Source organism: Salminus brasiliensis, chromosome 9, assembly GCF_030463535.1.
Source record: "Salminus brasiliensis chromosome 9, fSalBra1.hap2, whole genome shotgun sequence".
NCBI lineage: Eukaryota > Metazoa > Chordata > Actinopteri > Characiformes > Bryconidae > Salminus > Salminus brasiliensis.
In genome coordinates, this window is record NC_132886.1 from 394201 (window position 1) to 417114 (window position 22914).

The 22914-nt window shown below is 45.8% G+C and overlaps 38 non-coding genes across 38 annotated transcripts; all 38 read left to right on the forward strand.

The window, feature by feature from the left end:
- The first annotated feature begins 77 nt into the window (after positions 1-77).
- On the forward strand, positions 78-149 carry trnah-gug (transfer RNA histidin (anticodon GUG)). Its single transcript has one exon. It is a non-coding gene; the product is annotated as a tRNA-His (tRNA).
- Positions 150-781: 632 nt separating this feature from the next.
- On the forward strand, positions 782-854 carry trnar-acg (transfer RNA arginine (anticodon ACG)). Its single transcript has one exon. It is a non-coding gene; the product is annotated as a tRNA-Arg (tRNA).
- A 346-nt stretch (positions 855-1200) lies between these two features.
- trnam-cau (transfer RNA methionine (anticodon CAU)) lies at positions 1201-1273 on the forward strand. Its single transcript has one exon. It is a non-coding gene; the product is annotated as a tRNA-Met (tRNA).
- A 342-nt stretch (positions 1274-1615) lies between these two features.
- On the forward strand, positions 1616-1687 carry trnah-gug (transfer RNA histidin (anticodon GUG)). Its single transcript has one exon. It is a non-coding gene; the product is annotated as a tRNA-His (tRNA).
- Positions 1688-2319: 632 nt separating this feature from the next.
- trnar-acg (transfer RNA arginine (anticodon ACG)) lies at positions 2320-2392 on the forward strand. The gene has a single exon. It is a non-coding gene; the product is annotated as a tRNA-Arg (tRNA).
- A 346-nt stretch (positions 2393-2738) lies between these two features.
- On the forward strand, positions 2739-2811 carry trnam-cau (transfer RNA methionine (anticodon CAU)). Its single transcript has one exon. It is a non-coding gene; the product is annotated as a tRNA-Met (tRNA).
- A 342-nt stretch (positions 2812-3153) lies between these two features.
- trnah-gug (transfer RNA histidin (anticodon GUG)) lies at positions 3154-3225 on the forward strand. Its single transcript has one exon. It is a non-coding gene; the product is annotated as a tRNA-His (tRNA).
- Positions 3226-3857: 632 nt separating this feature from the next.
- Positions 3858-3930, forward strand: trnar-acg (transfer RNA arginine (anticodon ACG)). Its single transcript has one exon. It is a non-coding gene; the product is annotated as a tRNA-Arg (tRNA).
- A 346-nt stretch (positions 3931-4276) lies between these two features.
- Positions 4277-4349, forward strand: trnam-cau (transfer RNA methionine (anticodon CAU)). Its single transcript has one exon. It is a non-coding gene; the product is annotated as a tRNA-Met (tRNA).
- A 342-nt stretch (positions 4350-4691) lies between these two features.
- On the forward strand, positions 4692-4763 carry trnah-gug (transfer RNA histidin (anticodon GUG)). The gene has a single exon. It is a non-coding gene; the product is annotated as a tRNA-His (tRNA).
- A 632-nt stretch (positions 4764-5395) lies between these two features.
- On the forward strand, positions 5396-5468 carry trnar-acg (transfer RNA arginine (anticodon ACG)). The gene has a single exon. It is a non-coding gene; the product is annotated as a tRNA-Arg (tRNA).
- A 346-nt stretch (positions 5469-5814) lies between these two features.
- Positions 5815-5887, forward strand: trnam-cau (transfer RNA methionine (anticodon CAU)). Its single transcript has one exon. It is a non-coding gene; the product is annotated as a tRNA-Met (tRNA).
- A 342-nt stretch (positions 5888-6229) lies between these two features.
- On the forward strand, positions 6230-6301 carry trnah-gug (transfer RNA histidin (anticodon GUG)). The gene has a single exon. It is a non-coding gene; the product is annotated as a tRNA-His (tRNA).
- A 632-nt stretch (positions 6302-6933) lies between these two features.
- trnar-acg (transfer RNA arginine (anticodon ACG)) lies at positions 6934-7006 on the forward strand. The gene has a single exon. It is a non-coding gene; the product is annotated as a tRNA-Arg (tRNA).
- Positions 7007-7352: 346 nt separating this feature from the next.
- Positions 7353-7425, forward strand: trnam-cau (transfer RNA methionine (anticodon CAU)). The gene has a single exon. It is a non-coding gene; the product is annotated as a tRNA-Met (tRNA).
- Positions 7426-7767: 342 nt separating this feature from the next.
- On the forward strand, positions 7768-7839 carry trnah-gug (transfer RNA histidin (anticodon GUG)). Its single transcript has one exon. It is a non-coding gene; the product is annotated as a tRNA-His (tRNA).
- A 632-nt stretch (positions 7840-8471) lies between these two features.
- Positions 8472-8544, forward strand: trnar-acg (transfer RNA arginine (anticodon ACG)). Its single transcript has one exon. It is a non-coding gene; the product is annotated as a tRNA-Arg (tRNA).
- Positions 8545-10009: 1465 nt separating this feature from the next.
- On the forward strand, positions 10010-10082 carry trnar-acg (transfer RNA arginine (anticodon ACG)). Its single transcript has one exon. It is a non-coding gene; the product is annotated as a tRNA-Arg (tRNA).
- Positions 10083-10428: 346 nt separating this feature from the next.
- On the forward strand, positions 10429-10501 carry trnam-cau (transfer RNA methionine (anticodon CAU)). Its single transcript has one exon. It is a non-coding gene; the product is annotated as a tRNA-Met (tRNA).
- Positions 10502-10843: 342 nt separating this feature from the next.
- On the forward strand, positions 10844-10915 carry trnah-gug (transfer RNA histidin (anticodon GUG)). The gene has a single exon. It is a non-coding gene; the product is annotated as a tRNA-His (tRNA).
- A 632-nt stretch (positions 10916-11547) lies between these two features.
- On the forward strand, positions 11548-11620 carry trnar-acg (transfer RNA arginine (anticodon ACG)). The gene has a single exon. It is a non-coding gene; the product is annotated as a tRNA-Arg (tRNA).
- A 1465-nt stretch (positions 11621-13085) lies between these two features.
- On the forward strand, positions 13086-13158 carry trnar-acg (transfer RNA arginine (anticodon ACG)). Its single transcript has one exon. It is a non-coding gene; the product is annotated as a tRNA-Arg (tRNA).
- A 346-nt stretch (positions 13159-13504) lies between these two features.
- On the forward strand, positions 13505-13577 carry trnam-cau (transfer RNA methionine (anticodon CAU)). The gene has a single exon. It is a non-coding gene; the product is annotated as a tRNA-Met (tRNA).
- Positions 13578-13919: 342 nt separating this feature from the next.
- trnah-gug (transfer RNA histidin (anticodon GUG)) lies at positions 13920-13991 on the forward strand. Its single transcript has one exon. It is a non-coding gene; the product is annotated as a tRNA-His (tRNA).
- Positions 13992-14623: 632 nt separating this feature from the next.
- trnar-acg (transfer RNA arginine (anticodon ACG)) lies at positions 14624-14696 on the forward strand. The gene has a single exon. It is a non-coding gene; the product is annotated as a tRNA-Arg (tRNA).
- Positions 14697-15042: 346 nt separating this feature from the next.
- Positions 15043-15115, forward strand: trnam-cau (transfer RNA methionine (anticodon CAU)). Its single transcript has one exon. It is a non-coding gene; the product is annotated as a tRNA-Met (tRNA).
- A 342-nt stretch (positions 15116-15457) lies between these two features.
- Positions 15458-15529, forward strand: trnah-gug (transfer RNA histidin (anticodon GUG)). The gene has a single exon. It is a non-coding gene; the product is annotated as a tRNA-His (tRNA).
- A 632-nt stretch (positions 15530-16161) lies between these two features.
- Positions 16162-16234, forward strand: trnar-acg (transfer RNA arginine (anticodon ACG)). The gene has a single exon. It is a non-coding gene; the product is annotated as a tRNA-Arg (tRNA).
- Positions 16235-16995: 761 nt separating this feature from the next.
- On the forward strand, positions 16996-17067 carry trnah-gug (transfer RNA histidin (anticodon GUG)). Its single transcript has one exon. It is a non-coding gene; the product is annotated as a tRNA-His (tRNA).
- A 632-nt stretch (positions 17068-17699) lies between these two features.
- On the forward strand, positions 17700-17772 carry trnar-acg (transfer RNA arginine (anticodon ACG)). The gene has a single exon. It is a non-coding gene; the product is annotated as a tRNA-Arg (tRNA).
- A 761-nt stretch (positions 17773-18533) lies between these two features.
- Positions 18534-18605, forward strand: trnah-gug (transfer RNA histidin (anticodon GUG)). The gene has a single exon. It is a non-coding gene; the product is annotated as a tRNA-His (tRNA).
- A 632-nt stretch (positions 18606-19237) lies between these two features.
- On the forward strand, positions 19238-19310 carry trnar-acg (transfer RNA arginine (anticodon ACG)). Its single transcript has one exon. It is a non-coding gene; the product is annotated as a tRNA-Arg (tRNA).
- A 346-nt stretch (positions 19311-19656) lies between these two features.
- On the forward strand, positions 19657-19729 carry trnam-cau (transfer RNA methionine (anticodon CAU)). The gene has a single exon. It is a non-coding gene; the product is annotated as a tRNA-Met (tRNA).
- A 342-nt stretch (positions 19730-20071) lies between these two features.
- On the forward strand, positions 20072-20143 carry trnah-gug (transfer RNA histidin (anticodon GUG)). The gene has a single exon. It is a non-coding gene; the product is annotated as a tRNA-His (tRNA).
- A 632-nt stretch (positions 20144-20775) lies between these two features.
- trnar-acg (transfer RNA arginine (anticodon ACG)) lies at positions 20776-20848 on the forward strand. The gene has a single exon. It is a non-coding gene; the product is annotated as a tRNA-Arg (tRNA).
- A 761-nt stretch (positions 20849-21609) lies between these two features.
- Positions 21610-21681, forward strand: trnah-gug (transfer RNA histidin (anticodon GUG)). The gene has a single exon. It is a non-coding gene; the product is annotated as a tRNA-His (tRNA).
- Positions 21682-22313: 632 nt separating this feature from the next.
- trnar-acg (transfer RNA arginine (anticodon ACG)) lies at positions 22314-22386 on the forward strand. Its single transcript has one exon. It is a non-coding gene; the product is annotated as a tRNA-Arg (tRNA).
- Positions 22387-22732: 346 nt separating this feature from the next.
- Positions 22733-22805, forward strand: trnam-cau (transfer RNA methionine (anticodon CAU)). The gene has a single exon. It is a non-coding gene; the product is annotated as a tRNA-Met (tRNA).
- The last annotated feature ends 109 nt before the right edge of the window (positions 22806-22914 follow it).

The following is a 22914-nucleotide window of genomic DNA, read 5'->3' on the forward strand; positions in this document are numbered from 1 at the left end:
CAACATATGGATACTTGTCCTCTGATGTAGAAATGGCCACATGCCGTTTGATTGCTACAGTCTGTGACGGGTGAGGAGCCGTGATCGTATAGTGGTTAGTACTCTGCGTTGTGGCCGCAGCAACCCCGGTTCGAATCCGGGTCACGGCAAGCCTTTTCAGTGTACGGCTGGCTATTGATCGCACGCTTTTCTTTGGAATCCTTTAGGGTAGAACGGGTACAAGGTTTGGTGCTTAGGATGTGGAGAGAGTCGTTTGAATTCATGTCTAATCTTTTCCTTGGGATTTGATCAGGGGCGCCCATTATCTGGTGACTTTTGAATTAGTCTCTGCTATTTGCATTTCATCGGGACTTTCCAAAGAATTCAAAATATCAAGGCAAAGTTATGAGTCGGAAATGCCAATTTATAGGCCAAATGAATGGTACCATCTTCCATCCGCTGGTCATGACACTAGCCAGGGCAAACGTTTCTCTGTTCAAAAAAGGCAACCTTGAACGAGAGCAGATCTGGACATGTACTAGACCCACACCTTCCATACATTACTCTTCAGTGTTCCATACGGTCTAGCGTTTAGTATTCCTGGTTTTCACCCAGGCGGGCAGAGTTGGACTCAAGTATGGGAATCTTCTTGTGTCTGCTTTTACGAGCTGAGTAAAGCAGAGAACATCCTGAAGACCACAACACAAGTTGAGATTGTACTTGGCTTTGGAGTTGAATGAATCAGTTTCATGAGACATAGGCGGGAAGGTCCTCCAGAGTCCATCCCTCTTCCTGCGGCAGTGGGCCAGTGGCGCAATGGCTAATGCGTCTGACTACGGATCAGAAGATTCTAGGTTCGACTCCTGGCTGGCTCGGCAACCTTTTCATTCATTACTTTTTGCCATTTGGGAACTTGTTTGATTTTCATTGGCTCCCTAGAGGTTCAAGCATGGGTAAAGCTGCCTAGATTTTCACACAGCCGAAAACATGAGTGCTCCATTGTATTTGCGCAAAGTTGTGAATTTTGCACTTTTCTTTCAGCAGTATTTCTAGTAAGAAACGTTTAACGGTGCATATTCAGACAAAGCTGAGTTAACCTGTGGGTGGTTTTGTTGTCTTAGCCGAGTAGCCAAACACTCCTTTCCAGCTGTTCTCGCAAAAGTGTAGAGATGGCTGCAATTGTATGAGGCAGTGATATTTTTTTGCCCGTCTGGGATGAGTGCCTCGTTAGCGCAGTAGGTAGCGCGTCAGTCTCATAATCTGAAGGTCGTGAGTTCGATCCTCACACGGGGCAGGTTGCTCTTTTAAAATCAGATGCATGCCCTTAAGCTCTGGTCTTGCTTGCATTTTTAACAAAGTGTGCAAGCTCCGTTCTCTGCCTTCACAAGCTCTGTGTTGGTTCTTCATGCTGGTCCTTGCAGAGTTAATCACACAAGCCAGAAACATGACAACACGTATCCGATCCTGCATTTCACTCATCTGTGCAACTCTTCCACAAAGACAATAAACTGGACCATAAGAGCGTGGGCTTTGATTATTATATAGACAATACTCTTCCGCAACATATGGATACTTGTCCTCTGATGTAGAAATGGCCACATGCCGTTTGATTGCTACAGTCTGTGACGGGTGAGGAGCCGTGATCGTATAGTGGTTAGTACTCTGCGTTGTGGCCGCAGCAACCCCGGTTCGAATCCGGGTCACGGCAAGCCTTTTCAGTGTACGGCTGGCTATTGATCGCACGCTTTTCTTTGGAATCCTTTAGGGTAGAACGGGTACAAGGTTTGGTGCTTAGGATGTGGAGAGAGTCGTTTGAATTCATGTCTAATCTTTTCCTTGGGATTTGATCAGGGGCGCCCATTATCTGGTGACTTTTGAATTAGTCTCTGCTATTTGCATTTCATCGGGACTTTCCAAAGAATTCAAAATATCAAGGCAAAGTTATGAGTCGGAAATGCCAATTTATAGGCCAAATGAATGGTACCATCTTCCATCCGCTGGTCATGACACTAGCCAGGGCAAACGTTTCTCTGTTCAAAAAAGGCAACCTTGAACGAGAGCAGATCTGGACATGTACTAGACCCACACCTTCCATACATTACTCTTCAGTGTTCCATACGGTCTAGCGTTTAGTATTCCTGGTTTTCACCCAGGCGGGCAGAGTTGGACTCAAGTATGGGAATCTTCTTGTGTCTGCTTTTACGAGCTGAGTAAAGCAGAGAACATCCTGAAGACCACAACACAAGTTGAGATTGTACTTGGCTTTGGAGTTGAATGAATCAGTTTCATGAGACATAGGCGGGAAGGTCCTCCAGAGTCCATCCCTCTTCCTGCGGCAGTGGGCCAGTGGCGCAATGGATAACGCGTCTGACTACGGATCAGAAGATTCTAGGTTCGACTCCTGGCTGGCTCGGCAACCTTTTCATTCATTACTTTTTGCCATTTGGGAACTTGTTTGATTTTCATTGGCTCCCTAGAGGTTCAAGCATGGGTAAAGCTGCCTAGATTTTCACACAGCCGAAAACATGAGTGCTCCATTGTATTTGCGCAAAGTTGTGAATTTTGCACTTTTCTTTCAGCAGTATTTCTAGTAAGAAACGTTTAACGGTGCATATTCAGACAAAGCTGAGTTAACCTGTGGGTGGTTTTGTTGTCTTAGCCGAGTAGCCAAACACTCCTTTCCAGCTGTTCTCGCAAAAGTGTAGAGATGGCTGCAATTGTATGAGGCAGTGATATTTTTTTGCCCGTCTGGGATGAGTGCCTCGTTAGCGCAGTAGGTAGCGCGTCAGTCTCATAATCTGAAGGTCGTGAGTTCGATCCTCACACGGGGCAGGTTGCTCTTTTAAAATCAGATGCATGCCCTTAAGCTCTGGTCTTGCTTGCATTTTTAACAAAGTGTGCAAGCTCCGTTCTCTGCCTTCACAAGCTCTGTGTTGGTTCTTCATGCTGGTCCTTGCAGAGTTAATCACACAAGCCAGAAACATGACAACACGTATCCGATCCTGCATTTCACTCATCTGTGCAACTCTTCCACAAAGACAATAAACTGGACCATAAGAGCGTGGGCTTTGATTATTATATAGACAATACTCTTCCGCAACATATGGATACTTGTCCTCTGATGTAGAAATGGCCACATGCCGTTTGATTGCTACAGTCTGTGACGGGTGAGGAGCCGTGATCGTATAGTGGTTAGTACTCTGCGTTGTGGCCGCAGCAACCCCGGTTCGAATCCGGGTCACGGCAAGCCTTTTCAGTGTACGGCTGGCTATTGATCGCACGCTTTTCTTTGGAATCCTTTAGGGTAGAACGGGTACAAGGTTTGGTGCTTAGGATGTGGAGAGAGTCGTTTGAATTCATGTCTAATCTTTTCCTTGGGATTTGATCAGGGGCGCCCATTATCTGGTGACTTTTGAATTAGTCTCTGCTATTTGCATTTCATCGGGACTTTCCAAAGAATTCAAAATATCAAGGCAAAGTTATGAGTCGGAAATGCCAATTTATAGGCCAAATGAATGGTACCATCTTCCATCCGCTGGTCATGACACTAGCCAGGGCAAACGTTTCTCTGTTCAAAAAAGGCAACCTTGAACGAGAGCAGATCTGGACATGTACTAGACCCACACCTTCAATACATTACTCTTCAGTGTTCCATACGGTCTAGCGTTTAGTATTCCTGGTTTTCACCCAGGCGGGCAGAGTTGGACTCAAGTATGGGAATCTTCTTGTGTCTGCTTTTACGAGCTGAGTAAAGCAGAGAACATCCTGAAGACCACAACACAAGTTGAGATTGTACTTGGCTTTGGAGTTGAATGAATCAGTTTCATGAGACATAGGCGGGAAGGTCCTCCAGAGTCCATCCCTCTTCCTGCGGCAGTGGGCCAGTGGCGCAATGGATAACGCGTCTGACTACGGATCAGAAGATTCTAGGTTCGACTCCTGGCTGGCTCGGCAACCTTTTCATTCTTTACTTTTTGCCATTTGGGAACTTGTTTGATTTTCATTGGCTCCCTAGAGGTTCAAGCATGGGTAAAGCTGCCTAGATTTTCACACAGCCGAAAACATGAGTGCTCCATTGTATTTGCGCAAAGTTGTGAATTTTGCACTTTTCTTTCAGCAGTATTTCTAGTAAGAAACGTTTAACGGTGCATATTCAGACAAAGCTGAGTTAACCTGTGGGTGGTTTTGTTGTCTTAGCCGAGTAGCCAAACACTCCTTTCCAGCTGTTCTCGCAAAAGTGTAGAGATGGCTGCAATTGTATGAGGCAGTGATATTTTTTTGCCCATCTGGGGTGAGCGCCTCGTTAGCGCAGTAGGTAGCGCGTCAGTCTCATAATCTGAAGGTCGTGAGTTAGATCCTCACACGGGCCAGGTTGCTCTTTTAAAATCAGATGCATGCCCTTAAGCTCTGGTCTTGCTTGCATTTTTAACAAAGTGTGCAAGCTCCGTTCTCTGCCTTCACAAGCTCTGTGTTGGTTCTTCATGCTGGTCCTTGCAGAGTTAATCACACAAGCCAGAAACATGACAACACGTATCCGATCCTGCATTTCACTCATCTGTGCAACTCTTCCACAAAGACAATAAACTGGACCATAAGAGCGTGGGCTTTAATTATTATATAGACAATGCTCTTCCGCAACATATGGATACTTGTCCTCTGATGTAGAAATGGCCACATGCCGTTTGATTGCTACAGTCTGTGACGGGTGAGGAGCCGTGATCGTATAGTGGTTAGTACTCTGCGTTGTGGCCGCAGCAACCCCGGTTCGAATCCGGGTCACGGCAAGCCTTTTCAGTGTACGGCTGGCTATTGATCGCACGCTTTTCTTTGGAATCCTTTAGGGTAGAACGGGTACAAGGTTTGGTGCTTAGGATGTGGAGAGAGTCGTTTGAATTCATGTCTAATCTTTTCCTTGGGATTTGATCAGGGGCGCCCATTATCTGGTGACTTTTGAATTAGTCTCTGCTATTTGCATTTCATCGGGACTTTCCAAAGAATTCAAAATATCAAGGCAAAGTTATGAGTCGGAAATGCCAATTTATAGGCCAAATGAATGGTACCATCTTCCATCCGCTGGTCATGACACTAGCCAGGGCAAACGTTTCTCTGTTCAAAAAAGGCAACCTTGAACGAGAGGAGATCTGGACATGTACTAGACCCACACCTTCCATACATTACTCTTCAGTGTTCCATACGGTCTAGCGTTTAGTATTCCTGGTTTTCACCCAGGCGGGCAGAGTTGGACTCAAGTATGGGAATCTTCTTGTGTCTGCTTTTACGAGCTGAGTAAAGCAGAGAACATCCTGAAGACCACAACACAAGTTGAGATTGTACTTGGCTTTGGAGTTGAATGAATCAGTTTCATGAGACATAGGCGGGAAGGTCCTCCAGAGTCCATCCCTCTTCCTGCGGCAGTGGGCCAGTGGCGCAATGGATAACGCGTCTGACTACGGATCAGAAGATTCTAGGTTCGACTCCTGGCTGGCTCGGCAACCTTTTCATTCATTACTTTTTGCCATTTGGGAACTTGTTTGATTTTCATTGGCTCCCTAGAGGTTCAAGCATGGGTAAAGCTGCCTAGATTTTCACACAGCCGAAAACATGAGTGCTCCATTGTATTTGCGCAAAGTTGCGAATTTTGCACTTTTCTTTCAGCAGTATTTCTAGTAAGAAACGTTTAACGGTGCATATTCAGACAAAGCTGAGTTAACCTGTGGGTGGTTTTGTTGTCTTAGCCGAGTAGCCAAACACTCCTTTCCAGCTGTTCTCGCAAAAGTGTAGAGATGGCTGCAATTGTATGAGGCAGTGATATTTTTTTGCCCGTCTGGGATGAGTGCCTCGTTAGCGCAGTAGGTAGCGCGTCAGTCTCATAATCTGAAGGTCGTGAGTTCGATCCTCACACGGGGCAGGTTGCTCTTTTAAAATCAGATGCATGCCCTTAAGCTCTGGTCTTGCTTGCATTTTTAACAAAGTGTGCAAGCTCCGTTCTCTGCCTTCACAAGCTCTGTGTTGGTTCTTCATGCTGGTCCTTGCAGAGTTAATCACACAAGCCAGAAACATGACAACACGTATCCGATCCTGCATTTCACTCATCTGTGCAACTCTTCCACAAAGACGATAAACTGGACCATAAGAGCGTGGGCTTTGATTATTATATAGACAATACTCTTCCGCAACATATGGATACTTGTCCTCTGATGTAGAAATGGCCACATGCCGTTTGATTGCTACAGTCTGTGACGGGTGAGGAGCCGTGATCGTATAGTGGTTAGTACTCTGCGTTGTGGCCGCAGCAACCCCGGTTCGAATCCGGGTCACGGCAAGCCTTTTCAGTGTACGGCTGGCTATTGATCGCACGCTTTTCTTTGGAATCCTTTAGGGTAGAACGGGTACAAGGTTTGGTGCTTAGGATGTGGAGAGAGTCGTTTGAATTCATGTCTAATCTTTTCCTTGGGATTTGATCAGGGGCGCCCATTATCTGGTGACTTTTGAATTAGTCTCTGCTATTTGCATTTCATCGGGACTTTCCAAAGAATTCAAAATATCAAGGCAAAGTTATGAGTCGGAAATGCCAATTTATAGGCCAAATGAATGGTACCATCTTCCATCCGCTGGTCATGACACTAGCCAGGGCAAACGTTTCTCTGTTCAAAAAAGGCAACCTTGAACGAGAGCAGATCTGGACATGTACTAGACCCACACCTTCCATACATTACTCTTCAGTGTTCCATACGGTCTAGCGTTTAGTATTCCTGGTTTTCACCCAGGCGGGCAGAGTTGGACTCAAGTATGGGAATCTTCTTGTGTCTGCTTTTACGAGCTGAGTAAAGCAGAGAACATCCTGAAGACCACAACACAAGTTGAGATTGTACTTGGCTTTGGAGTTGAATGAATCAGTTTCATGAGACATAGGCGGGAAGGTCCTCCAGAGTCCATCCCTCTTCCTGCGGCAGTGGGCCAGTGGCGCAATGGATAACGCGTCTGACTACGGATCAGAAGATTCTAGGTTCGACTCCTGGCTGGCTCGGCAACCTTTTCATTCATTACTTTTTGCCATTTGGGAACTTGTTTGATTTTCATTGGCTCCCTAGAGGTTCAAGCATGGGTAAAGCTGCCTAGATTTTCACACAGCCGAAAACATGAGTGCTCCATTGTATTTGCGCAAAGTTGTGAATTTTGCACTTTTCTTTCAGCAGTATTTCTAGTAAGAAACGTTTAACGGTGCATATTCAGACAAAGCTGAGTTAACCTGTGGGTGGTTTTGTTGTCTTAGCCGAGTAGCCAAACACTCCTTTCCAGCTGTTCTCGCAAAAGTGTAGAGATGGCTGCAATTGTATGAGGCAGTGATATTTTTTTGCCCGTCTGGGATGAGTGCCTCGTTAGCGCAGTAGGTAGCGCGTCAGTCTCATAATCTGAAGGTCGTGAGTTCGATCCTCACACGGGGCAGGTTGCTCTTTTAAAATCAGATGCATGCCCTTAAGCTCTGGTCTTGCTTGCATTTTTAACAAAGTGTGCAAGCTCCGTTCTCTGCCTTCACAAGCTCTGTGTTGGTTCTTCATGCTGGTCCTTGCAGAGTTAATCACACAAGCCAGAAACATGACAACACGTATCCGATCCTGCATTTCACTCATCTGTGCAACTCTTCCACAAAGACGATAAACTGGACCATAAGAGCGTGGGCTTTGATTATTATATAGACAATGCTCTTCCGCAACATATGGATACTTGTCCTCTGATGTAGAAATGGCCACACGCCGTTTGATCGCTACAGTTTGTGACGGGTGAGGAGCCGTGATCGTATAGTGGTTAGTACTCTGCGTTGTGGCCGCAGCAACCCCGGTTCGAATCCGGGTCACGGCAAGCCTTTTCAGTGTACGGCTGGCTATTGATCGCACGCTTTTCTTTGGAATCCTTTAGGGTAGAACGGGTACAAGGTTTGGTGCTTAGGATGTGGAGAGAGTCGTTTGAATTCATGTCTAATCTTTTCCTTGGGATTTGATCAGGGGCGCCCATTATCTGGTGACTTTTGAATTAGTCTCTGCTATTTGCATTTCATCGGGACTTTCCAAAGAATTCAAAATATCAAGGCAAAGTTATGAGTCGGAAATGCCAATTTATAGGCCAAATGAATGGTACCATCTTCCATCCGCTGGTCATGACACTAGCCAGGGCAAACGTTTCTCTGTTCAAAAAAGGCAACCTTGAACGAGAGCAGATCTGGACATGTACTAGACCCACACCTTCCATACATTACTCTTCAGTGTTCCATACGGTCTAGCGTTTAGTATTCCTGGTTTTCACCCAGGCGGGCAGAGTTGGACTCAAGTATGGGAATCTTCTTGTGTCTGCTTTTACGAGCTGAGTAAAGCAGAGAACATCCTGAAGACCACAACACAAGTTGAGATTGTACTTGGCTTTGGAGTTGAATGAATCAGTTTCATGAGACATAGGCGGGAAGGTCCTCCAGAGTCCATCCCTCTTCCTGCGGCAGTGGGCCAGTGGCGCAATGGATAACGCGTCTGACTACGGATCAGAAGATTCTAGGTTCGACTCCTGGCTGGCTCGGCAACCTTTTCATTCATTACTTTTTGCCATTTGGGAACTTGTTTGATTTTCATTGGCTCCCTAGAGGTTCAAGCATGGGTAAAGCTGCCTAGATTTTCACACAGCCGAAAACATGAGTGCTCCATTGTATTTGCGCAAAGTTGTGAATTTTGCACTTTTCTTTCAGCAGTATTTCTAGTAAGAAACGTTTAACGGTGCATATTCAGACAAAGCTGAGTTAACCTGTGGGTGGTTTTGTTGTCTTAGCCGAGTAGCCAAACACTCCTTTCCAGCTGTTCTCGCAAAAGTGTAGAGATGGCTGCAATTGTATGAGGCAGTGATATTTTTTTGCCCATCTGGGGTGAGCGCCTCGTTAGCGCAGTAGGTAGCGCGTCAGTCTCATAATCTGAAGGTCGTCAGTTAGATCCTCACACGGGCCAGGTTGCTCTTTTAAAATCAGATGCATGCCCTTAAGCTCTGGTCTTGCTTGCATTTTTAACAAAGTGTGCAAGCTCCGTTCTCTGCCTTCACAAGCTCTGTGTTGGTTCTTCATGCTGGTCCTTGCAGAGTTAATCACACAAGCCAGAAACATGACAACACGTATCCGATCCTGCATTTCACTCATCTGTGCAACTCTTCCACAAAGACAATAAACTGGACCATAAGAGCGTGGGCTTTAATTATTATATAGACAATGCTCTTCCGCAACATATGGATACTTGTCCTCTGATGTAGAAATGGCCACATGCCGTTTGATTGCTACAGTCTGTGACGGGTGAGGAGCCGTGATCGTATAGTGGTTAGTACTCTGCGTTGTGGCCGCAGCAACCCTGGTTCGAATCCGGGTCACGGCAAGCCTTTTCAGTGTACGGCTGGCTATTGATCGCACGCTTTTCTTTGGAATCCTTTAGGGTAGAACGGGTACAAGGTTTGGTGCTTAGGATGTGGAGAGAGTCGTTTGAATTCATGTCTAATCTTTTCCTTGGGATTTGATCAGGGGCGCCCATTATCTGGTGACTTTTGAATTAGTCTCTGCTATTTGCATTTCATCGGGACTTTCCAAAGAATTCAAAATATCAAGGCAAAGTTATGAGTCGGAAATGCCAATTTATAGGCCAAATGAATGGTACCATCTTCCATCCGCTGGTCATGACACTAGCCAGGGCAAACGTTTCTCTGTTCAAAAAAGGCAACCTTGAACGAGAGCAGATCTGGACATGTACTAGACCCACACCTTCCATACATTACTCTTCAGTGTTCCATACGGTCTAGCGTTTAGTATTCCTGGTTTTCACCCAGGCGGGCAGAGTTGGACTCAAGTATGGGAATCTTCTTGTGTCTGCTTTTACGAGCTGAGTAAAGCAGAGAACATCCTGAAGACCACAACACAAGTTGAGATTGTACTTGGCTTTGGAGTTGAATGAATCAGTTTCATGAGACATAGGCGGGAAGGTCCTCCAGAGTCCATCCCTCTTCCTGCGGCAGTGGGCCAGTGGCGCAATGGCTAATGCGTCTGACTACGGATCAGAAGATTCTAGGTTCGACTCCTGGCTGGCTCGGCAACCTTTTCATTCATTACTTTTTGCCATTTGGGAACTTGTTTGATTTTCATTGGCTCCCTAGAGGTTCAAGCATGGGTAAAGCTGCCTAGATTTTCACACAGCCGAAAACATGAGTGCTCCATTGTATTTGCGCAAAGTTGTGAATTTTGCACTTTTCTTTCAGCAGTATTTCTAGTAAGAAACGTTTAACGGTGCATATTCAGACAAAGCTGAGTTAACCTGTGGGTGGTTTTGTTGTCTTAGCCGAGTAGCCAAACACTCCTTTCCAGCTGTTCTCGCAAAAGTGTAGAGATGGCTGCAATTGTATGAGGCAGTGATATTTTTTTGCCCGTCTGGGATGAGTGCCTCGTTAGCGCAGTAGGTAGCGCGTCAGTCTCATAATCTGAAGGTCGTGAGTTCGATCCTCACACGGGGCAGGTTGCTCTTTTAAAATCAGATGCATGCCCTTAAGCTCTGGTCTTGCTTGCATTTTTAACAAAGTGTGCAAGCTCCGTTCTCTGCCTTCACAAGCTCTGTGTTGGTTCTTCATGCTGGTCCTTGCAGAGTTAATCACACAAGCCAGAAACATGACAACACGTATCCGATCCTGCATTTCACTCATCTGTGCAACTCTTCCACAAAGACGATAAACTGGACCATAAGAGCGTGGGCTTTGATTATTATATAGACAATGCTCTTCCGCAACATATGGATACTTGTCCTCTGATGTAGAAATGGCCACACGCCGTTTGATCGCTACAGTTTGTGACGGGTGAGGAGCCGTGATCGTATAGTGGTTAGTACTCTGCGTTGTGGCCGCAGCAACCCCGGTTCGAATCCGGGTCACGGCAAGCCTTTTCAGTGTACGGCTGGCTATTGATCGCACGCTTTTCTTTGGAATCCTTTAGGGTAGAACGGGTACAAGGTTTGGTGCTTAGGATGTGGAGAGAGTCGTTTGAATTCATGTCTAATCTTTTCCTTGGGATTTGATCAGGGGCGCCCATTATCTGGTGACTTTTGAATTAGTCTCTGCTATTTGCATTTCATCGGGACTTTCCAAAGAATTCAAAATATCAAGGCAAAGTTATGAGTCGGAAATGCCAATTTATAGGCCAAATGAATGGTACCATCTTCCATCCGCTGGTCATGACACTAGCCAGGGCAAACGTTTCTCTGTTCAAAAAAGGCAACCTTGAACGAGAGCAGATCTGGACATGTACTAGACCCACACCTTCCATACATTACTCTTCAGTGTTCCATACGGTCTAGCGTTTAGTATTCCTGGTTTTCACCCAGGCGGGCAGAGTTGGACTCAAGTATGGGAATCTTCTTGTGTCTGCTTTTACGAGCTGAGTAAAGCAGAGAACATCCTGAAGACCACAACACAAGTTGAGATTGTACTTGGCTTTGGAGTTGAATGAATCAGTTTCATGAGACATAGGCGGGAAGGTCCTCCAGAGTCCATCCCTCTTCCTGCGGCAGTGGGCCAGTGGCGCAATGGATAACGCGTCTGACTACGGATCAGAAGATTCTAGGTTCGACTCCTGGCTGGCTCGGCAACCTTTTCATTCATTACTTTTTGCCATTTGGGAACTTGTTTGATTTTCATTGGCTCCCTAGAGGTTCAAGCATGGGTAAAGCTGCCTAGATTTTCACACAGCCGAAAACATGAGTGCTCCATTGTATTTGCGCAAAGTTGTGAATTTTGCACTTTTCTTTCAGCAGTATTTCTAGTAAGAAACGTTTAACGGTGCATATTCAGACAAAGCTGAGTTAACCTGTGGGTGGTTTTGTTGTCTTAGCCGAGTAGCCAAACACTCCTTTCCAGCTGTTCTCGCAAAAGTGTAGAGATGGCTGCAATTGTATGAGGCAGTGATATTTTTTTGCCCATCTGGGGTGAGCGCCTCGTTAGCGCAGTAGGTAGCGCGTCAGTCTCATAATCTGAAGGTCGTCAGTTAGATCCTCACACGGGCCAGGTTGCTCTTTTAAAATCAGATGCATGCCCTTAAGCTCTGGTCTTGCTTGCATTTTTAACAAAGTGTGCAAGCTCCGTTCTCTGCCTTCACAAGCTCTGTGTTGGTTCTTCATGCTGGTCCTTGCAGAGTTAATCACACAAGCCAGAAACATGACAACACGTATCCGATCCTGCATTTCACTCATCTGTGCAACTCTTCCACAAAGACAATAAACTGGACCATAAGAGCGTGGGCTTTAATTATTATATAGACAATGCTCTTCCGCAACATATGGATACTTGTCCTCTGATGTAGAAATGGCCACATGCCGTTTGATTGCTACAGTCTGTGACGGGTGAGGAGCCGTGATCGTATAGTGGTTAGTACTCTGCGTTGTGGCCGCAGCAACCCTGGTTCGAATCCGGGTCACGGCAAGCCTTTTCAGTGTACGGCTGGCTATTGATCGCACGCTTTTCTTTGGAATCCTTTAGGGTAGAACGGGTACAAGGTTTGGTGCTTAGGATGTGGAGAGAGTCGTTTGAATTCATGTCTAATCTTTTCCTTGGGATTTGATCAGGGGCGCCCATTATCTGGTGACTTTTGAATTAGTCTCTGCTATTTGCATTTCATCGGGACTTTCCAAAGAATTCAAAATATCAAGGCAAAGTTATGAGTCGGAAATGCCAATTTATAGGCCAAATGAATGGTACCATCTTCCATCCGCTGGTCATGACACTAGCCAGGGCAAACGTTTCTCTGTTCAAAAAAGGCAACCTTGAACGAGAGCAGATCTGGACATGTACTAGACCCACACCTTCCATACATTACTCTTCAGTGTTCCATACGGTCTAGCGTTTAGTATTCCTGGTTTTCACCCAGGCGGGCAGAGTTGGACTCAAGTATGGGAATCTTCTTGTGTCTGCTTTTACGAGCTGAGTAAAGCAGAGAACATCCTGAAGACCACAACACAAGTTGAGATTGTACTTGGCTTTGGAGTTGAATGAATCAGTTTCATGAGACATAGGCGGGAAGGTCCTCCAGAGTCCATCCCTCTTCCTGCGGCAGTGGGCCAGTGGCGCAATGGCTAATGCGTCTGACTACGGATCAGAAGATTCTAGGTTCGACTCCTGGCTGGCTCGGCAACCTTTTCATTCATTACTTTTTGCCATTTGGGAACTTGTTTGATTTTCATTGGCTCCCTAGAGGTTCAAGCATGGGTAAAGCTGCCTAGATTTTCACACAGCCGAAAACATGAGTGCTCCATTGTATTTGCGCAAAGTTGTGAATTTTGCACTTTTCTTTCAGCAGTATTTCTAGTAAGAAACGTTTAACGGTGCATATTCAGACAAAGCTGAGTTAACCTGTGGGTGGTTTTGTTGTCTTAGCCGAGTAGCCAAACACTCCTTTCCAGCTGTTCTCGCAAAAGTGTAGAGATGGCTGCAATTGTATGAGGCAGTGATATTTTTTTGCCCGTCTGGGATGAGTGCCTCGTTAGCGCAGTAGGTAGCGCGTCAGTCTCATAATCTGAAGGTCGTGAGTTCGATCCTCACACGGGGCAGGTTGCTCTTTTAAAATCAGATGCATGCCCTTAAGCTCTGGTCTTGCTTGCATTTTTAACAAAGTGTGCAAGCTCCGTTCTCTGCCTTCACAAGCTCTGTGTTGGTTCTTCATGCTGGTCCTTGCAGAGTTAATCACACAAGCCAGAAACATGACAACACGTATCCGATCCTGCATTTCACTCATCTGTGCAACTCTTCCACAAAGACAATAAACTGGACCATAAGAGCGTGGGCTTTGATTATTATATAGACAATACTCTTCCGCAACATATGGATACTTGTCCTCTGATGTAGAAATGGCCACATGCCGTTTGATTGCTACAGTCTGTGACGGGTGAGGAGCCGTGATCGTATAGTGGTTAGTACTCTGCGTTGTGGCCGCAGCAACCCCGGTTCGAATCCGGGTCACGGCAAGCCTTTTCAGTGTACGGCTGGCTATTGATCGCACGCTTTTCTTTGGAATCCTTTAGGGTAGAACGGGTACAAGGTTTGGTGCTTAGGATGTGGAGAGAGTCGTTTGAATTCATGTCTAATCTTTTCCTTGGGATTTGATCAGGGGCGCCCATTATCTGGTGACTTTTGAATTAGTCTCTGCTATTTGCATTTCATCGGGACTTTCCAAAGAATTCAAAATATCAAGGCAAAGTTATGAGTCGGAAATGCCAATTTATAGGCCAAATGAATGGTACCATCTTCCATCCGCTGGTCATGACACTAGCCAGGGCAAACGTTTCTCTGTTCAAAAAAGGCAACCTTGAACGAGAGCAGATCTGGACATGTACTACACCCACACCTTCCATACATTACTCTTCAGTGTTCCATACGGTCTAGCGTTTAGTATTCCTGGTTTTCACCCAGGCGGGCAGAGTTGGACTCAAGTATGGGAATCTTCTTGTGTCTGCTTTTACGAGCTGAGTAAAGCAGAGAACATCCTGAAGACCACAACACAAGTTGAGATTGTACTTGGCTTTGGAGTTGAATGAATCAGTTTCATGAGACATAGGCGGGAAGGTCCTCCAGAGTCCATCCCTCTTCCTGCGGCAGTGGGCCAGTGGCGCAATGGATAACGCGTCTGACTACGGATCAGAAGATTCTAGGTTCGACTCCTGGCTGGCTCGGCAACCTTTTCATTCATTACTTTTTGCCATTTGGGAACTTGTTTGATTTTCATTGGCTCCCTAGAGGTTCAAGCATGGGTAAAGCTGCCTAGATTTTCACACAGCCGAAAACATGAGTGCTCCATTGTATTTGCGCAAAGTTGTGAATTTTGCACTTTTCTTTCAGCAGTATTTCTAGTAAGAAACGTTTAACGGTGCATATTCAGACAAAGCTGAGTTAACCTGTGGGTGGTTTTGTTGTCTTAGCCGAGTAGCCAAACACTCCTTTCCAGCTGTTCTCGCAAAAGTGTAGAGATGGCTGCAATTGTATGAGGCAGTGATATTTTTTTGCCCGTCTGGGATGAGTGCCTCGTTAGCGCAGTAGGTAGCGCGTCAGTCTCATAATCTGAAGGTCGTGAGTTCGATCCTCACACGGGGCAGGTTGCTCTTTTAAAATCAGATGCATGCCCTTAAGCTCTGGTCTTGCTTGCATTTTTAACAAAGTGTGCAAGCTCCGTTCTCTGCCTTCACAAGCTCTGTGTTGGTTCTTCATGCTGGTCCTTGCAGAGTTAATCACACAAGCCAGAAACATGACAACACGTATCCGATCCTGCATTTCACTCATCTGTGCAACTCTTCCACAAAGACGATAAACTGGACCATAAGAGCGTGGGCTTTGATTATTATATAGACAATACTCTTCCGCAACATATGGATACTTGTCCTCTGATGTAGAAATGGCCACATGCCGTTTGATTGCTACAGTCTGTGACGGGTGAGGAGCCGTGATCGTATAGTGGTTAGTACTCTGCGTTGTGGCCGCAGCAACCCCGGTTCGAATCCGGGTCACGGCAAGCCTTTTCAGTGTACGGCTGGCTATTGATCGCACGCTTTTCTTTGGAATCCTTTAGGGTAGAACGGGTACAAGGTTTGGTGCTTAGGATGTGGAGAGAGTCGTTTGAATTCATGTCTAATCTTTTCCTTGGGATTTGATCAGGGGCGCCCATTATCTGGTGACTTTTGAATTAGTCTCTGCTATTTGCATTTCATCGGGACTTTCCAAAGAATTCAAAATATCAAGGCAAAGTTATGAGTCGGAAATGCCAATTTATAGGCCAAATGAATGGTACCATCTTCCATCCGCTGGTCATGACACTAGCCAGGGCAAACGTTTCTCTGTTCAAAAAAGGCAACCTTGAACGAGAGCAGATCTGGACATGTACTAGACCCACACCTTCAATACATTACTCTTCAGTGTTCCATACGGTCTAGCGTTTAGTATTCCTGGTTTTCACCCAGGCGGGCAGAGTTGGACTCAAGTATGGGAATCTTCTTGTGTCTGCTTTTACGAGCTGAGTAAAGCAGAGAACATCCTGAAGACCACAACACAAGTTGAGATTGTACTTGGCTTTGGAGTTGAATGAATCAGTTTCATGAGACATAGGCGGGAAGGTCCTCCAGAGTCCATCCCTCTTCCTGCGGCAGTGGGCCAGTGGCGCAATGGATAACGCGTCTGACTACGGATCAGAAGATTCTAGGTTCGACTCCTGGCTGGCTCGGCAACCTTTTCATTCATTACTTTTTGCCATTTGGGAACTTGTTTGATTTTCATTGGCTCCCTAGAGGTTCAAGCATGGGTAAAGCTGCCTAGATTTTCACACAGCCGAAAACATGAGTGCTCCATTGTATTTGCGCAAAGTTGTGAATTTTGCACTTTTCTTTCAGCAGTATTTCTAGTAAGAAACGTTTAACGGTGCATATTCAGACAAAGCTGAGTTAACCTGTGGGTGGTTTTGTTGTCTTAGCCGAGTAGCCAAACACTCCTTTCCAGCTGTTCTCGCAAAAGTGTAGAGATGGCTGCAATTGTATGAGGCAGTGATATTTTTTTGCCCGTCTGGGGTGAGCGCCTCGTTAGCGCAGTAGGTAGCGCGTCAGTCTCATAATCTGAAGGTCGTCAGTTAGATCCTCACACGGGCCAGGTTGCTCTTTTAAAATCAGATGCATGCCCTTAAGCTCTGGTCTTGCTTGCATTTTTAACAAAGTGTGCAAGCTCCGTTCTCTGCCTTCACAAGCTCTGTGTTGGTTCTTCATGCTGGTCCTTGCAGAGTTAATCACACAAGCCAGAAACATGACAACACGTATCCGATCCTGCATTTCACTCATCTGTGCAACTCTTCCACAAAGACAATAAACTGGACCATAAGAGCGTGGGCTTTAATTATTATATAGACAATGCTCTTCCGCAACATATGGATACTTGTCCTCTGATGTAGAAATGGCCACATGCCGTTTGATTGCTACAGTCTGTGACGGGTGAGGAGCCGTGATCGTATAGTGGTTAGTACTCTGCGTTGTGGCCGCAGCAACCCCGGTTCGAATCCGGGTCACGGCAAGCCTTTTCAGTGTACGGCTGGCTATTGATCGCACGCTTTTCTTTGGAATCCTTTAGGGTAGAACGGGTACAAGGTTTGGTGCTTAGGATGTGGAGAGAGTCGTTTGAATTCATGTCTAATCTTTTCCTTGGGATTTGATCAGGGGCGCCCATTATCTGGTGACTTTTGAATTAGTCTCTGCTATTTGCATTTCATCGGGACTTTCCAAAGAATTCAAAATATCAAGGCAAAGTTATGAGTCGGAAATGCCAATTTATAGGCCAAATGAATGGTACCATCTTCCATCCGCTGGTCATGACACTAGCCAGGGCAAACGTTTCTCTGTTCAAAAAAGGCAACCTTGAACGAGAGGAGATCTGGACATGTACTAGACCCACACCTTCCATACATTACTCTTCAGTGTTCCATACGGTCTAGCGTTTAGTATTCCTGGTTTTCACCCAGGCGGGCAGAGTTGGACTCAAGTATGGGAATCTTCTTGTGTCTGCTTTTACGAGCTGAGTAAAGCAGAGAACATCCTGAAGACCACAACACAAGTTGAGATTGTACTTGGCTTTGGAGTTGAATGAATCAGTTTCATGAGACATAGGCGGGAAGGTCCTCCAGAGTCCATCCCTCTTCCTGCGGCAGTGGGCCAGTGGCGCAATGGATAACGCGTCTGACTACGGATCAGAAGATTCTAGGTTCGACTCCTGGCTGGCTCGGCAACCTTTTCATTCATTACTTTTTGCCATTTGGGAACTTGTTTGATTTTCATTGGCTCCCTAGAGGTTCAAGCATGGGTAAAGCTGCCTAGATTTTCACACAGCCGAAAACATGAGTGCTCCATTGTATTTGCGCAAAGTTGTGAATTTTGCACTTTTCTTTCAGCAGTATTTCTAGTAAGAAACGTTTAACGGTGCATATTCAGACAAAGCTGAGTTAACCTGTGGGTGGTTTTGTTGTCTTAGCCGAGTAGCCAAACACTCCTTTCCAGCTGTTCTCGCAAAAGTGTAGAGATGGCTGCAATTGTATGAGGCAGTGATATTTTTTTGCCCGTCTGGGATGAGTGCCTCGTTAGCGCAGTAGGTAGCGCGTCAGTCTCATAATCTGAAGGTCGTCAGTTAGATCCTCACACGGGCCAGGTTGCTCTTTTAAAATCAGATGCATGCCCTTAAGCTCTGGTCTTGCTTGCATTTTTAACAAAGTGTGCAAGCTCCGTTCTCTGCCTTCACAAGCTCTGTGTTGGTTCTTCATGCTGGTCCTTGCAGAGTTAATCACACAAGCCAGAAACATGACAACACGTATCCGATCCTGCATTTCACTCATCTGTGCAACTCTTCCACAAAGACGATAAACTGGACCATAAGAGCGTGGGCTTTGATTATTATATAGACAATACTCTTCCGCAACATATGGATACTTGTCCTCTGATGTAGAAATGGCCACATGCCGTTTGATTGCTACAGTCTGTGACGGGTGAGGAGCCGTGATCGTATAGTGGTTAGTACTCTGCGTTGTGGCCGCAGCAACCCCGGTTCGAATCCGGGTCACGGCAAGCCTTTTCAGTGTACGGCTGGCTATTGATCGCACGCTTTTCTTTGGAATCCTTTAGGGTAGAACGGGTACAAGGTTTGGTGCTTAGGATGTGGAGAGAGTCGTTTGAATTCATGTCTAATCTTTTCCTTGGGATTTGATCAGGGGCGCCCATTATCTGGTGACTTTTGAATTAGTCTCTGCTATTTGCATTTCATCGGGACTTTCCAAAGAATTCAAAATATCAAGGCAAAGTTATGAGTCGGAAATGCCAATTTATAGGCCAAATGAATGGTACCATCTTCCATCCGCTGGTCATGACACTAGCCAGGGCAAACGTTTCTCTGTTCAAAAAAGGCAACCTTGAACGAGAGCAGATCTGGACATGTACTAGACCCACACCTTCCATACATTACTCTTCAGTGTTCCATACGGTCTAGCGTTTAGTATTCCTGGTTTTCACCCAGGCGGGCAGAGTTGGACTCAAGTATGGGAATCTTCTTGTGTCTGCTTTTACGAGCTGAGTAAAGCAGAGAACATCCTGAAGACCACAACACAAGTTGAGATTGTACTTGGCTTTGGAGTTGAATGAATCAGTTTCATGAGACATAGGCGGGAAGGTCCTCCAGAGTCCATCCCTCTTCCTGCGGCAGTGGGCCAGTGGCGCAATGGATAACGCGTCTGACTACGGATCAGAAGATTCTAGGTTCGACTCCTGGCTGGCTCGGCAACCTTTTCATTCATTACTTTTTGCCATTTGGGAACTTGTTTGATTTTCATTGGCTCCCTAGAGGTTCAAGCATGGGTAAAGCTGCCTAGATTTTCACACAGCCGAAAACATGAGTGCTCCATTGTATTTGCGCAAAGTTGTGAATTTTGCACTTTTCTTTCAGCAGTATTTCTAGTAAGAAACGTTTAACGGTGCATATTCAGACAAAGCTGAGTTAACCTGTGGGTGGTTTTGTTGTCTTAGCCGAGTAGCCAAACACTCCTTTCCAGCTGTTCTCGCAAAAGTGTAGAGATGGCTGCAATTGTATGAGGCAGTGATATTTTTTTGCCCGTCTGGGATGAGTGCCTCGTTAGCGCAGTAGGTAGCGCGTCAGTCTCATAATCTGAAGGTTGTGAGTTCGATCCTCACACGGGGCAGGTTGCTCTTTTAAAATCAGATGCATGCCCTTAAGCTCTGGTCTTGCTTGCATTTTTAACAAAGTGTGCAAGCTCCGTTCTCTGCCTTCACAAGCTCTGTGTTGGTTCTTCATGCTGGTCCTTGCAGAGTTAATCACACAAGCCAGAAACATGACAACACGTATCCGATCCTGCATTTCACTCATCTGTGCAACTCTTCCACAAAGACGATAAACTGGACCATAAGAGCGTGGGCTTTGATTATTATATAGACAATGCTCTTCCGCAACATATGGATACTTGTCCTCTGATGTAGAAATGGCCACACGCCGTTTGATCGCTACAGTTTGTGACGGGTGAGGAGCCGTGATCGTATAGTGGTTAGTACTCTGCGTTGTGGCCGCAGCAACCCCGGTTCGAATCCGGGTCACGGCAAGCCTTTTCAGTGTACGGCTGGCTATTGATCGCACGCTTTTCTTTGGAATCCTTTAGGGTAGAACGGGTACAAGGTTTGGTGCTTAGGATGTGGAGAGAGTCGTTTGAATTCATGTCTAATCTTTTCCTTGGGATTTGATCAGGGGCGCCCATTATCTGGTGACTTTTGAATTAGTCTCTGCTATTTGCATTTCATCGGGACTTTCCAAAGAATTCAAAATATCAAGGCAAAGTTATGAGTCGGAAATGCCAATTTATAGGCCAAATGAATGGTACCATCTTCCATCCGCTGGTCATGACACTAGCCAGGGCAAACGTTTCTCTGTTCAAAAAAGGCAACCTTGAACGAGAGCAGATCTGGACATGTACTAGACCCACACCTTCCATACATTACTCTTCAGTGTTCCATACGGTCTAGCGTTTAGTATTCCTGGTTTTCACCCAGGCGGGCAGAGTTGGACTCAAGTATGGGAATCTTCTTGTGTCTGCTTTTACGAGCTGAGTAAAGCAGAGAACATCCTGAAGACCACAACACAAGTTGAGATTGTACTTGGCTTTGGAGTTGAATGAATCAGTTTCATGAGACATAGGCGGGAAGGTCCTCCAGAGTCCATCCCTCTTCCTGCGGCAGTGGGCCAGTGGCGCAATGGATAACGCGTCTGACTACGGATCAGAAGATTCTAGGTTCGACTCCTGGCTGGCTCGGCAACCTTTTCATTCATTACTTTTTGCCATTTGGGAACTTGTTTGATTTTCATTGGCTCCCTAGAGGTTCAAGCATGGGTAAAGCTGCCTAGATTTTCACACAGCCGAAAACATGAGTGCTCCATTGTATTTGCGCAAAGTTGTGAATTTTGCACTTTTCTTTCAGCAGTATTTCTAGTAAGAAACGTTTAACGGTGCATATTCAGACAAAGCTGAGTTAACCTGTGGGTGGTTTTGTTGTCTTAGCCGAGTAGCCAAACACTCCTTTCCAGCTGTTCTCGCAAAAGTGTAGAGATGGCTGCAATTGTATGAGGCAGTGATATTTTTTTGCCCATCTGGGGTGAGCGCCTCGTTAGCGCAGTAGGTAGCGCGTCAGTCTCATAATCTGAAGGTCGTCAGTTAGATCCTCACACGGGCCAGGTTGCTCTTTTAAAATCAGATGCATGCCCTTAAGCTCTGGTCTTGCTTGCATTTTTAACAAAGTGTGCAAGCTCCGTTCTCTGCCTTCACAAGCTCTGTGTTGGTTCTTCATGCTGGTCCTTGCAGAGTTAATCACACAAGCCAGAAACATGACAACACGTATCCGATCCTGCATTTCACTCATCTGTGCAACTCTTCCACAAAGACAATAAACTGGACCATAAGAGCGTGGGCTTTAATTATTATATAGACAATGCTCTTCCGCAACATATGGATACTTGTCCTCTGATGTAGAAATGGCCACATGCCGTTTGATTGCTACAGTCTGTGACGGGTGAGGAGCCGTGATCGTATAGTGGTTAGTACTCTGCGTTGTGGCCGCAGCAACCCTGGTTCGAATCCGGGTCACGGCAAGCCTTTTCAGTGTACGGCTGGCTATTGATCGCACGCTTTTCTTTGGAATCCTTTAGGGTAGAACGGGTACAAGGTTTGGTGCTTAGGATGTGGAGAGAGTCGTTTGAATTCATGTCTAATCTTTTCCTTGGGATTTGATCAGGGGCGCCCATTATCTGGTGACTTTTGAATTAGTCTCTGCTATTTGCATTTCATCGGGACTTTCCAAAGAATTCAAAATATCAAGGCAAAGTTATGAGTCGGAAATGCCAATTTATAGGCCAAATGAATGGTACCATCTTCCATCCGCTGGTCATGACACTAGCCAGGGCAAACGTTTCTCTGTTCAAAAAAGGCAACCTTGAACGAGAGCAGATCTGGACATGTACTAGACCCACACCTTCCATACATTACTCTTCAGTGTTCCATACGGTCTAGCGTTTAGTATTCCTGGTTTTCACCCAGGCGGGCAGAGTTGGACTCAAGTATGGGAATCTTCTTGTGTCTGCTTTTACGAGCTGAGTAAAGCAGAGAACATCCTGAAGACCACAACACAAGTTGAGATTGTACTTGGCTTTGGAGTTGAATGAATCAGTTTCATGAGACATAGGCGGGAAGGTCCTCCAGAGTCCATCCCTCTTCCTGCGGCAGTGGGCCAGTGGCGCAATGGATAACGCGTCTGACTACGGATCAGAAGATTCTAGGTTCGACTCCTGGCTGGCTCGGCAACCTTTTCATTCATTACTTTTTGCCATTTGGGAACTTGTTTGATTTTCATTGGCTCCCTAGAGGTTCAAGCATGGGTAAAGCTGCCTAGATTTTCACACAGCCGAAAACATGAGTGCTCCATTGTATTTGCGCAAAGTTGTGAATTTTGCACTTTTCTTTCAGCAGTATTTCTAGTAAGAAACGTTTAACGGTGCATATTCAGACAAAGCTGAGTTAACCTGTGGGTGGTTTTGTTGTCTTAGCCGAGTAGCCAAACACTCCTTTCCAGCTGTTCTCGCAAAAGTGTAGAGATGGCTGCAATTGTATGAGGCAGTGATATTTTTTTGCCCGTCTGGGATGAGTGCCTCGTTAGCGCAGTAGGTAGCGCGTCAGTCTCATAATCTGAAGGTCGTGAGTTCGATCCTCACACGGGGCAGGTTGCTCTTTTAAAATCAGATGCATGCCCTTAAGCTCTGGTCTTGCTTGCATTTTTAACAAAGTGTGCAAGCTCCGTTCTCTGCCTTTACAAGCTCTGTGTTGGTTCT